At 40.8% G+C, this 13104-nt stretch overlaps 1 long non-coding RNA gene and 1 other non-coding gene across 2 annotated transcripts in view; one reads left to right on the forward strand and one right to left on the reverse strand.

Annotated features, from left to right (window-relative positions):
* Positions 1 to 5250: 5250 nt before the first annotated feature.
* The window catches only part of LOC119234472 (uncharacterized), a 49294-nt gene continuing 41440 nt past the window's right edge, over positions 5251 to 13104 (reverse strand). Inside the window, exon 3 of the long non-coding RNA XR_008550087.1 lies at positions 5251 to 5289. This is a non-coding gene — a long non-coding RNA (uncharacterized LOC119234472). The remainder of the gene's footprint in view (positions 5290 to 13104) is intronic.
* LOC119235015 (U6 spliceosomal RNA) lies at positions 5260 to 5367 on the forward strand. Its single transcript, XR_005122771.1, has one exon. It is a non-coding gene; the product is annotated as a U6 spliceosomal RNA (small nuclear RNA).

The following is a 13104-nucleotide window of genomic DNA, read 5'->3' on the forward strand; positions in this document are numbered from 1 at the left end:
GGAATGTCTTACTGATTCTGTAGCTAGAATTAGTTCATGCAATTAGTAGTCATCTCTTAGAAGAATAGTAAAAGAACAAGACTAGAGAAATTAGGATTTTCATGACAGGAGTGAATGGTATAGGAAGACATGAGAGGTATGAGGTAAGTTATAGTGGGAGCTACGGTGACAAGTCATGGCCCTGTGAAGTCATGGCCCTGAGCACCTGGGGAAGGTGGGAAGGAATTGAAAGTTAGGAAATGACACAAAAATGGGGATGGAGAATAGCACATTTGATTTAGAAAAAGAGGACCATTCTTCACATCTGTGAGAACAGAGGACACAATAGATCTCTACCACTAACCACTACCTTATATACTCAAAAACCACTTGTGACAGATTTGTGTAAATCACATACAGCATAATGTTGCTAAGGAACTCCCTGTCCATCATCCCTGTTGCTACTCTTTTACCTAGATAATCACAGGAAAAAAAAAAAAAAACAGCAACTAACATTTCAGTGCCTGGGCACGGCTCTCAATTAATTTACTGATCCTCTTCCCTCTGCAGTCACTGCCTTACACACACACACACACACACACACACACACATTCAGGCCTTCCGTGAGATAGATCTTATTTTTCTAACTTTACAGATGAGAAAAATAATGGGGGCTCCCTGGTGGCGCAGGCGGTTGACAGCAGCACTGTGAAACTGTCCGCAGCTTCTGCAGTGCCGGGTTGCTCCCCACTGCCCGTGGAGATACCCACATAGTGCGCAGACCTCTCCTGTCTCGCCTGCTGCTCCCCTCAGCAGTGTATTTCAGTCAGTCTGCCTCTTCTGTTCCCCACTCTGTCTTTGGTGAATCCTCTCACCCTCCTGTACATCTGGCCTGTACCCCGGTTCTTGTATAAATAAATAAATCTTTTTAAAAAGAAATGAAAAATAATGGCCCCAAGAGTTTAAGTAATTTCCATAAGAAATCATTCAAACAGGCTAAGGACTGTGTGCACAGCTGAGTCAAATTGAGGTTTTTCTGACTCATGCTTATCTTGGTCTCACAATACCACACCCCTTCATAGACAATTGCTTCCTAGAGTTTGTGTAGTTGTAAATGTTCAGTAATGTCAATCCTATTCTCTACTATGTTGCATTGACCTTCAATGTTCTAATTTATCACAGGTAAGCACACAGGCATTTGTAAGTGGACCATCTGGCAGGCACCATATGGAAACAGACCCTTTCACAAGGTCATAAGGAGGTTAATTAACACTAGATTTAAAAGTGTTTTCCTAAAATCTGAAAGAAATAACATTAGTGATAATACTGAGCACTAGCTATTAGCAAGGTATTTTACTGAGTACTATATAAGAATTACTTCACTAGGGCCTCCTCTGGTGGCGCAGCGGTTGAGCGCTGGGCTGCAAAGCTGCCTGCAGCCTCTTGCAGCACCAGTTCGATCCCCGGCCACTGGCGAGGGTCCCACATGGGGCGACAGACCTATCCTGCCAAGCCCACTGCTCCCCTCAGCAGTGTATTTCGTTGGTCTTCCTGTTCTGTTCTGGCTCTGGTGAGTTCTCTCACCCTCCCACGCTTCTGACTGTACTCAATGCTTGTATAAATAAATAAATAAATCTAAAAAAAAAAAGAATTACTTCATTAGCCACTATTTTTCAGATGAGAAAAATGTAACAATGAGCTGTAACTTACTAAAGATCTCCTAGCTGATAAACAGTAGGGTCATAATGAGTACAAGATATCTGACAGCAGAGTCCACACAATTATTTAGTAGTCTGTACTACCTCCATGGTCTGGAATACTTTAGGACACAATGAAGATCTCAGAGTAAACCCTGCAGAACTCTAGGCTATTAGCTCAAAAGAAATCATTCTGAGCCCATGGCAGGTAGGGTCATGATGGACACAGAATCAGAAAGGAAATTTTGTGATTTTTTTAATTAATTTCTTTGATATATTAATTTCTTTGGTAAATTTCAGTATACTAGCCAGTCATCAAGTACTTTTGGGTAAATGCCATGCCTGCCTTTTTTTCTTAACTCCTTAGTCATTATTGAATCATTAATGAATGATTTTGAACTTTTACTATGGAGAAGGTACTACAGTACTTTGGTGCATGTAGGGGGCCGGACATGGGCACAGTGCAGGTTTTCTGATCCCATGCAGACCGGGTAAAGGAGGAGTCAGAGTCCTCAGTGGTTTTGCAGGTCTTTTATTGGGGTTCACCAGGCATATGGCAGGCAGGGGTGCTGGCTGGGGGGCTGGGAGGCTGGCAGGCCTCCCAGCCCCCAGCAAGTCTTCACTCTATCTGGGCTCTCCGGCGTTCTCTGCTTCTCTCTTGGCTTCTGCTACTTCTTTCTCGGCTTCTCTTTCAGCTTCTGCTGCGGCAGCTGCTGGTGCTGGTGCTGCTGGCGTCCCCCCCGTGACGCCGCCCTTAAAAGCACAGTCTTAGCTCAGCTGAATCCCATCTACCTATGCCCACACCCTATTCCAGGTGCCCGCCATCAGGCATGCATTCAGGACAAGGATCCATCATCTATCCTGATGGCGGAAGGGCAGAAAAGCCTGACATTTTCTTTACCCTACAGTCCACCCCCTCAGGGTTTTCTGCCATACAGTCTTTATCAGTCTCTATGTACAAATTATAAACACATGTCTCTTGGCAATATGAACACTGCAGCCATGGCCCACAAAAGTAAATGAAATACATCACAATATAACAAAATACAATGGAACACAAATACAACAGAACACAAATAAGTCCAGGCAGGGCCCCAACCTAGCGCAAAAGACAATTATTGGTACCAGCAGATGAGCCACCAAATCTGCTGCCGAAGGCACTGCTCATACGAGGGAGGGGAAATCACACACGGCATCTGCTATAACATACCAGGAGCCGTCAGGCTCCCTGGCCTTCTCTGGCTGTAGTCTAGGCTACAAGGCACACACAGCATCCACCCCCAGGATGCACTAGCTCTGGGATTGGCAATTTTATTCTGTTGGGGGTAATCGCCAACCCTCAGGGTTACTGTCTGCAGTCGCTCCAACACTCGGCCTTCACAGCCACCCATGCGACTCGCAGACCCCTGCACTCAGGCCAACCCACTGCACAAGCACATGGGTCGGGGATCCAAACTCTGCATTCGGCTTGGGCTCCACCCCAAGCCACATTCCCCACCCGTCCCCCAAGGACAGGTTCCTCAGCTCCTCACCCTCGCTCAAGAATGAGCAGGGCATCACCCACAGGTGATTTTACGAGACTCACAGTTCTTCAGCATACCCAGGCTGCTTAACAGCCGCTCAGGGCTTCTCAACTTATCATCAGTACCAGCTTTTGCCTTCTTAGTTGGCTTTTCTCCTCCACCTGGCTGCTGGGCATGCACAGGCTGCTTTTGGCCATCAAGGCCCACTGGCCACCCCCAGATTCCCATCTCTTGGGGTTTACAAACAAAACTGTTCCACCCCCAGGGTCCCAAAACATATCAACCTGCAAGGTCCTCCGCCTTCTGGCGGCATTGTCAGTCCAAGTTTATCAGTCCATGTCCATTGGCCTCTCCCTGCGTCAGCAGCGGCCTGCTGCCTCAGGGGTCATTGGCTGGTCCTTTCCGGTGTCATTGGCTGGTCCTTTCCGGTGTCATTGCCTGGTCCTCTCGGGCGTCTCCTCCCTGCGAGGTCTCGTCCCACAGCTCGTGGACGTATCCATCTTCTATACCGCCATGGTGCCTCCAGCGTCGTCACAGGCAGTCTTTTACTCCTTAGTCCCTCCAGGTCTTCGGAGGGCTCCAATACCTGTCTGCATGGATCTTGCCGACTTACGCCAATTGTAGGGGGCCGGACATGGGCACAGTGCAGGTTTTCTGATCCCATGCAGACCGGGTAAAGGAGGAGTCAGAGTCCTCAGTGGTTTTGCAGGTCTTTTATTGGGGTTCACCAGGCATATGGCAGGCAGGGGTGCTGGCTGGGGGGCTGGGAGGCTGGCAGGCCTCCCAGCCCCCAGCAAGTCTTCACTCTATCTGGGCTCTCCGGCGTTCTCTGCTTCTCTCTTGGCTTCTGCTACTTCTTTCTCGGCTTCTCTTTCAGCTTCTGCTGCGGCAGCTGCTGGTGCTGGTGCTGCTGGCGTCCCCCCCGTGACGCCGCCCTTAAAAGCACAGTCTTAGCTCAGCTGAATCCCATCTACCTATGCCCACACCCTATTCCAGGTGCCCGCCATCAGGCATGCATTCAGGACAAGGATCCATCATCTATCCTGATGGCGGAAGGGCAGAAAAGCCTGACATTTTCTTTACCCTACAGTGCATAATGGAGACACTCAAATATTTATTGAATGATTGATTAGAGAAGGCAGAGATTTTACCTAAAGTTTTCCCTGTGTAGGGCCTCCCCGGTGGCGCAGTGGTTGAGCGCTGGGTTGCGAAGCTGCCCGTGGCCTCTGCAGCGCCGGTTCCATCCCCGGCTGCTCCCTGGCCACTGGAGGAGGGTCCCACATGACTCGCAGACCCCTCCTGCTGCCCACTGCTCCCCTCAGCAGTGTACTTCGGTCCTTCTGCCTGATCTGCTCCCCGCTCTGGCTCTGGTGAATTCTCTCACCCTCCCGCGCTTCTGACTGTACCCAGTGCATGTATAAACAAAACAAACAAACAAACAAATAAATAAATAAAAAAAACATGAAAAAAAAAAAGTTTTCCCTGTGTAGTCCCATTTAAATTAAACATTAATTATTCTGATAATGTCATTACCAAATTACTAGGACAGTAATAACTGGGTAAAGGTTGAGTTAGTATCTATGTTTTGTATAACAACTTGTGAATTGGTGTTAGTCAGCAAATAAACAAGTATTATAACCTTTCAGGGAGCAAGTGAATTGAAACTAACAATTTTTCTTCTCTTAAATTTATAGACTCTCTAATGTCTAATTGCAAGTTTTTGGTTCAACTTATTTACTAGTGTCCTCTACCGTGTTTTAGGAAGTATAGGAAATCCTTTATTTTTAGCAAGACAACTCATGGTTCTCACTTTAGGACTCTGCCTGCAACCATCAATTTCAACATATCACCCTTGGTGAACACAAAATAAACAGGGATATAGTGTCCAGACACATCTGAGGATATGCATTTCTTTATTGCAACAATAAGATTACAATCTGATGTCTACTGCATATAGTTTACTGAAAAAATACAAGAAAAATAGAAGTGCAAAACAGATAGTCTTGCATTCATTTCTTAAAAAGTCATCAAGTAACTAAAATCTTACCTGAAAGTGTTCAGTGTTTGCTTCAGCAGCACATATACTAAAACTGGAAGGACACAGAGAAGATTAACATGGCCTCTGCATGAGGATGACACACACATTCATAAAGCATATAAAAAAATATAGAAAGTGCCACAAAGGAATATATTGAAGTATTGCCATTGCCTTCTATAACATCAAAGAAAGGGTACTGGAAGTGCTTTTGGAGCCCTACATTGTAAACTCAGGTTTAACTATTTTGCAATCTGTATCTCCTTGGTTATAACGCTTAACCTCTGCTTCTCATCTACGAAATAATACTTTCCTATCTAGGTTGTTGTAAACTTTAAAAAAAAAAGAATAACATACATAAAGCAGGTGGCACCATAAAAATGTCAATTAAAACCAGAAATGTTATGTTAAAGATGTTTCTTCATCTATAAACATGTGAAAAACTAAGAAAAGATTTATGAGGAAATAAGGTCTTTGTTCATTTGGCCCCTATCTTTCTGGAGTTCTAAGTGGAGAGTTTCACTGTTAAGGAGTTCGATGTGCGCTTTATATACCTTCCAAGGGGCAAAATGTTCATGTCTTTGAAAATTCATGAGAAGGGTAATAAGTGTCAACCTATATAATAAGAACTTAACTCACTATGTTCATGACTTACACTCTTTTCAATTTGGTGGTAATTTTCTTGAGTTCTGATTTATGACTGGTCAAATTCAACTGAATTTACAAGGTTAAGCAACAGATGTCCTATTTTCTCCTCTCCTCCCTGGCCTATTCTGAGCAGGAACCACATTACCCTTTGACGAATATAATGGACTAACAAACCCAGTGGGAAAAAATGAACTATCCAGCTTGTGGATTCACACTTTCATTTAAACAAAGAGATGCTTATTTTGACTTGTAATTTTTACTCCTAATGAACTTCAGTCAACCAAGATCCTTCTTATATCACACAAGTAAATACTTAAACGACAAGAAATGATGTCCAGAAAGAATTGCAATTTGAGATTTCTTTCCCTTAGATAAGCCAAAATATGAATCATATGCCCAGTGATAATGAAAAATTAACTGAACTAATGCTGTTCATTCTCTAATAACATTAGGCTGCCACTTTTTGATGATATTCGGTGATTTAGTCCTGCAGTTTAATGGACAGGGAGTTAGAAGACTTGGACTCTATTTTCTTTTCTAGCATTGGCTCATTACCATTACTTTGCCCTGACTGTCTTCTATTATAATTTGAAATCTCAATTATATTAGCAATGCAGAATGATCTGGAAAAACCATTCTATAAGCTAACAACTAAGAAGCTACCGAGTTCTATTTCTGCAATTGATGTAGCACTGTGGTCTCAGACGAGAAACTGGCATATGATACCTCAGTTTCTTTTAAATTATTTGTCCTTCTTTCTCCCCAGTTCTCTCATAGAAATGCAGTAATAGAAATACTATTGATGCTATAAAAGATTTTTCATTTCTATACTGTCGTTACATAAAAAGAGATGTCCTTTTTATTAATTCTACTGGCATTTTTAGGCTCTTAATGCTCCCTGACTTTGAATTATATCAATTCTATTTGGGAAAATTACTATTTATACTGTCATTCTTGCAGAACCATTGTAGAAATGAAATAGTCTACAGAGAATTTTTTTAAGAAAACAAAATCATTCCACAAAATTTGCGATTGCCAGCAGTTAAAAATTCTTCTATTTCACATTGTCACCCATTTTATTAATTTGAGAGACAGCTTATTAATTCAGAGCTGTCTATCACATGTTGTCTAGGTAGCAAATATCAGCTAACAAATGAAGATACCACTCAGTTGATCCTACCTATTCCAGAAATTTTGTAAAGTGCCTGAGAAAAAGTGTGTAGGTGTGAGAGATCTTAAAATCTAACAATAGTTGAAAGTGATTAATATGTTTAGTTTTTTGTGAGTGTCAAACATAAGATATTCAACTATTTCATGTAGATAATAGGAAGGCTGACAGATAGTAAGTGCTACCATATCTAATTGCTAAAAGAATTATTCTTACAATGCCAACTTTAACTTCAAAGACTGTTGCAATGACCTATCTCTGTTACCAGGAAAAGGGTTTAAAAACTATCATCAGGTCAGAACATCTCTCACCAGTTCTGGGTCTGGCCAACTGCTATCACAAATTCAAACAAAAAGGCCTTTGGTGCAGGGGCAAAAAAAAACAAAACCTAGCCAACAGGGTAGAGGAATAACTAGAGATAGAGGGAGAAAGAGATGGTACAGTTACAGCCATGGTATAAAATGGAACTGCTGATACAGGAGCCAACAAAGTGCAGCAAGGTCTGCTGCATCTGGAGCCCAAGCCTGTGGCACCCCAGGCAAAGTCTTACCAAATCCAGCCATCACCAGGGCAGCAGGACACAACAGAGATCTTCAGCAGCTAAGGTTGGGGACTTTCCCCATTCCACTCTGGGTAGGGGTGAAGGGCTGCCACCCATCTGAACACAACTGCTCTCTGCTGCATCTTTGACGGAAAGAGAGCCCACTTACTTTGCTTCCTAGTAAAGTTTCCTAAAACGGATGCTCAGCTCCTCCCTCTTCCCAGCAGCACCCTTGCTTACGATGCCAGCGGTAGAATTCAGCAAAACAGCTGGGGCAGGTTTTTTCCTCTGGATGGTGTCTGAATGTCAGTGGATGGAGTCATCCAGCTGAGGAAACCACACTGTCTGCCCCCAGAGCCAACGGCTAGGGAGAATGCAGGGCTCAGCTCCCTGGGCCATTCCAAAGTCTTGTTACATAATCTCTTTGTCTTATTAGAATATTATCAGATCCAAAGCATAGAGAGAGAAGGAAAAAATTCTCCAACAATGACATGAAATGGTATTAATTCAAAGATCAATTTATGAGGTAAAAGGACTAAAGTACCAAAAATTTCTGCCAAGGAAGATTCAAAATATAGGATTGGTTTGGTAACTGACAGAGATTCTTTCAAGCAAGTCAGAACTGTAGATTCCTGGCAACAAGAACTGAGAATTAGTCACTAGGAAACTGAAGTCCAAGACAGGAAATCCAGTTACTTTGGTTACAAAAGATACACATAGAAAACCTATCAACTCATTGAGAACAGTTCTTTATTAATCCAGTAAATATTAAGCACTTATCTGTGCCAGACACTGGGGAATTAGCAGTGAACAAAACAGAGTTCACTGACCTTGTGCAGATTATAGTTTAGTGGAGGAATGGGAAGGCAATACACAGATAAATTAGTAAAATATATAATACATCAACAGAAATAAGTCTGTGAAGAAAATTTAAGTGGGGGTTTCTGGGGTCAGGAAGCAATTTTTAAAAAGATGATAGAGAAGGCTTCACTGAGAAGAAAATTTATAAGTAAAGACTTGGACAAGACAAGAGGGATGGAGAGAGTCCTGCTGATATCCATGGAAGAGGAGGCAGAGCACAGTAAATGCAAAAATCTTGAAGCAGGATTTTACTCAGCATGAAAAAATAAAGCCGGCATAGTTGAAGAAGAATGAAATAGGGTGAAAAGTAGTAGGTGATGTCAGAAAGGTAAGGAAAGAGAAATTAATTACGTTAGATCTTAAAGATCATTTCCATGAGATGAGAAACTATTAATATCAGAGGGTATTGAGGAAAGGAAAATCATATGACTTATAGCATAAAAGGATCAGCCTGACCATTATCGTCGGACTATACCATAAGGAGACAAAAATGGATGCCAGACCATTTAGGACATTTTCAAAAAATCCAGATAAGAAAGAATGGTAGCTCTGAGAGGCTGGTGTGGTGGAGGGATGAGAAGTGTTTGCATGTGGATATATTTTGAAGGTAGAGTCATCAGTAATTACTAACGGACTTGAAATGAGATATGTGAGAAAGAATGAAGTCAAAGATGCCACCAAGATTTTTGGCCTGAAACTGAAAATGGAGATGCTGTTCATGACCATAGGGAAGATTATGGAAGGAATTTTAAGCCTCTTTGCATCCTTATGGCCTAGCCAATGCCAGACACATAGTACTTTCATTTACTACTTATAATCTAAACTGAATCTAGGTTCTGTGTATTTGAGATAGAGTTGTTATAGATACAAAACTGACTCATTGGAACTGCTAAAGTAGGACATGGTTCTGACTCTGGGGCAAAGCTAAAACCATTGGTGTGCTAGAACTAATTTGTACTAGCTAACAATAGCCAATTGCTAAGTTTTCAGGATGTTGTTATTCAGGTGTTAATTAAAAACAAAGGTAAGAATACTTAAAACTCATCATTCCCTACTCATCTTACTACATACTATTATCTGTGCTCGTGAGGGCATTTATGTTTACCGTATCTGTATGACAGAAATGTGTGCTGCTCTACATCTCTTCCCACCTCTGTGCTCAGTAACATTATGTTGGTAGCTTTAAATTCGCCAAGATGTAAGTAATTACAATACAAAAATTAGCAAAAGCTTAAAATGAATGCTCCCTCCTCCCTCACCCCCACTCTGCTTCCACCTCCTCCACCCTGCTTTGCTCAGGGACTGTTAAATCTATAAGTGGAAGTTTAATGGTGCCAGCTCTGAAGACAATAATAGGGGATGAACAAACTGCCATATATTTTGTAAGTATACACAAGCAGAAGAACTGCACACAGAGTATTATAGTATAGCTATACAGGAGGTCTTCCATGACTGGGAAAGGGAGGGTTGGTGTTTAAGGAAATTGTGGAAGGAGATAGATACAAGGAATTCCACATATGGAAAGAAAGTCCTTAATTATTGGCCAAAGATAGTAGCATGTATGTTCAGTTAATGTCTTAATAAAATCTAACCCGGAAAAGTTACAAACTGTTAACAGAAAAGATTAAAAGCTTTGGGCTGTTTATCAGTATATCTGAGATTCTAGGAAAATACAGAGAAACTGGGGACTAGTCAATGCCATGAATAGTAGTGGATTATTTATGAGACTTTAATATTAAGACTCTTATATTATCTTAGGCCCTATATAAAAGAAACATTAAGGATGCTAAAGACACTGCCTAATTATTTCTGTGCAATAGCTAGAATAACAAAAGTTAAGTTGTATTGTTTTTGTTCCACAAAGAAAGAAGCTGGAATCCAAGGAATATAAATGAGTTGTTGAGGATAACAGAGTGAGACAATTAGAATATATAAAAATATATACACATATGCATATGAAAACATATACATATATATGATAGCTAACAATGAAAAACCATAGAATTTAGTGATTCTTTTTTCAAGAGAAGCAGGAAAAAGGATGTATATTAATATAAAATATTGCAGTTAAAACAACAAAAAATTATGAAAAAATAGCACAGTGAATACATGTCTGAACCCAAAATTTTCCCCAATTTTTCCACTTTAACTGATTCTAGATGTTTCCCAAATTGTCTTTTCCATTTTTAAAAAAAAAATGTATTCATTCTAAACTGTATTTTCACAAAGAAATGCAAGGATACACAGAAACTAATAAAATTAGGACTGTAAGGGCCCTCCCTGGTGTGCAGCAGCTAAAGTCTCAGTCCTATCAAGCTGTCACCAGCCACTGCGACCGAGTTCCATCCCTGGTCAGGAAGCTAAACTAACCCACATGGCGCAGCAGACCTTTCCTGTCTCACCTGCTGCTCCCCTCAGCAGTGTATCTCAGTAGATCTGCCTGTTCTGCTCCCCACTTTGGTAAATCCTCTCACCTCCTGAACCTCTGGCCTACACCCCAGTTCTTGTATGTATATATAAATAAAAATAAATCTTCAAAAAAATTAGGGGGCCTCCCTGGTGGTGCAAGGGGTTAAGTCTCAGGGCTATCAAGTTATTGCCAGCCACTGCAGCACTGGTTTGATCTTGGCCACCAGGGAGCTAACCCAATGGCACAGCAAACCTCCCCTGCCTCACCCGCTGCTCCCCTCAGCCGTGTATTTCTGTCACTCTGGTTGTTTGGCTCCCCAGTCTGTCTCTGGTGAATCCTCTCTCACACACACTACACATGCCCACCCTACCTCTGGCATACACCCAAGCTCTTGCATGCATAAATAAATCTTTAAAAAAAAAAGTTAGGGCTATAAGGAAGAATGGGAAATGGGTGGCTGAATGACGGGGGAAGGTGGGGCATTTTTCTCTATTTTTAAATTTTTTAAAAAATTAAGTATATAAATCATTCAAATTTTTAAATAAAATATTAAATGACAAATATACATATTCTTTCTCCATCTCCCACTCTCCCCCACTAACTTTTTATTCAAAACTTTAATCTTTTTAGTTATGTTTTCCAAAGTTCAATTAAACATCATATTTAACAAAATCACTTGTTTGAACAGTAGCTTTATTTCCTCAGACGTATCTGTGGATATGGAAACGTGGACTTATTGAGTCAAAGAGAGGGACATTTTGATAGCTATGAGTTTATAAAGACTTTAATTATATATAAAAGTACCTGTTCATAATGCCCTTGCTTATTGATATGATTATTTTAAAATATTTACCAAGTTTCAATGTGAAAACAGATACTTTGTTACTGTTTTAGTTCATGTTTCTTTGATTACTAGTGAAACAGATTTTCTCCTATATTCATTACTTATGTTATTCGTTATCCATTTATTGGAAGTCTAGTATACTTTCATGAATTTGCATGAGCTCTTTATATAAGAAAGATAACAGTTGTTCATATTTAGCAGTTTTTTTGTAGATATTTCCCAGTCTGTTGCTGCCTATTAACTTTACTTTAAGAAAAGTATGTTCAAATCTTCCTTTGATTTTTTTAAAATTGCTGCTAAGTAGAAAAAATAATCACCTTCCAGAGTATATTTTTATCTGAATTTCCCATTGTTTAATATTTTATACCTACTCTTTAGTTAACCTGGAATTTATTTTGATGTGTAATATGAGAGGATAATCTAAACTATTTTTTTCTAAATTTGATAACCATTGTGCAATAGTCCTTTGTCTATTGATTTATGAAATTCTCTGTATCACATATTAAGTTCTTATATGTAGTGGAACTATTTCTGCAGTAGGCTATTTTTTTACTTGTACTTCCCTATTTAATGTAATAGTTTTGTATATTATTATATTTAATTGGTTGAGTACTTTCTCATAATTAAAAAAAAATTAAAAGTGTTTCTCTTCTTTACTTGTGGTGTTATCCACAGATCCAGTTTTAGAATTATTGTACCTGTTACAAGCACTGTGAGAGTAACAACAGCGCCTTGTTCTTTGATAAGGCAATAGTTATTTCTCCAATATTACTAATTATATTAACAATTATGCGTTGGATTAAAATAAGGGGGGAAATGAAATAAGAAAAGAGGAAAATAGCATATTTAAAACTAACTCATGCTATTGATTTCTAGAGCATTATTAAGTGAAACACTTCTCTATGTTCCAGAAATCTGAGGGAAAAAGATTTTTTTTAAAGATTTATTTATTTATTTATTTATTTATACAAGCACTGGGTAGTCAGAAGCGCGGGAGGGTGAGAGAATTCACCAGAGCCAGAGCGGGGAACAGAACAGGCAGACTGACAAAATACACTGCTGAGGGGAGCAGCGGGAATGGCAAGAGAGGTCTGCGTGCCATGTGGGACCCTTGCCGGTGGCCAGGGATCGAACCGACACTGCAGAGGCTGTGGGTAGCTTCGCAGGCCAGCGCTCAACCACTGTGCCACCAGGGGAGGACCGGGAAAAGGATTTTTTAAGACTTAAAATTGATGGCCTCCCTGATGGCACAGGTGGTTGAGCGCAACGCTGTGTAGCTGTCCGCAGCCTCTGCAGTGAGGGTTCAATCCCCGCCAGCTGTGGAGAGACCCACATGGTGAGGCAGACCTCTTCTGTCTTGCCCACTGCTCCCCTCAGCAGTGTATTTTGGTCAGTCTG

Source organism: Talpa occidentalis, unplaced genomic scaffold, assembly GCF_014898055.3.
Source record: "Talpa occidentalis isolate TD23 unplaced genomic scaffold, MPIMG_talOcc4v2.1 talOcc4.8, whole genome shotgun sequence".
NCBI lineage: Eukaryota > Metazoa > Chordata > Mammalia > Eulipotyphla > Talpidae > Talpa > Talpa occidentalis.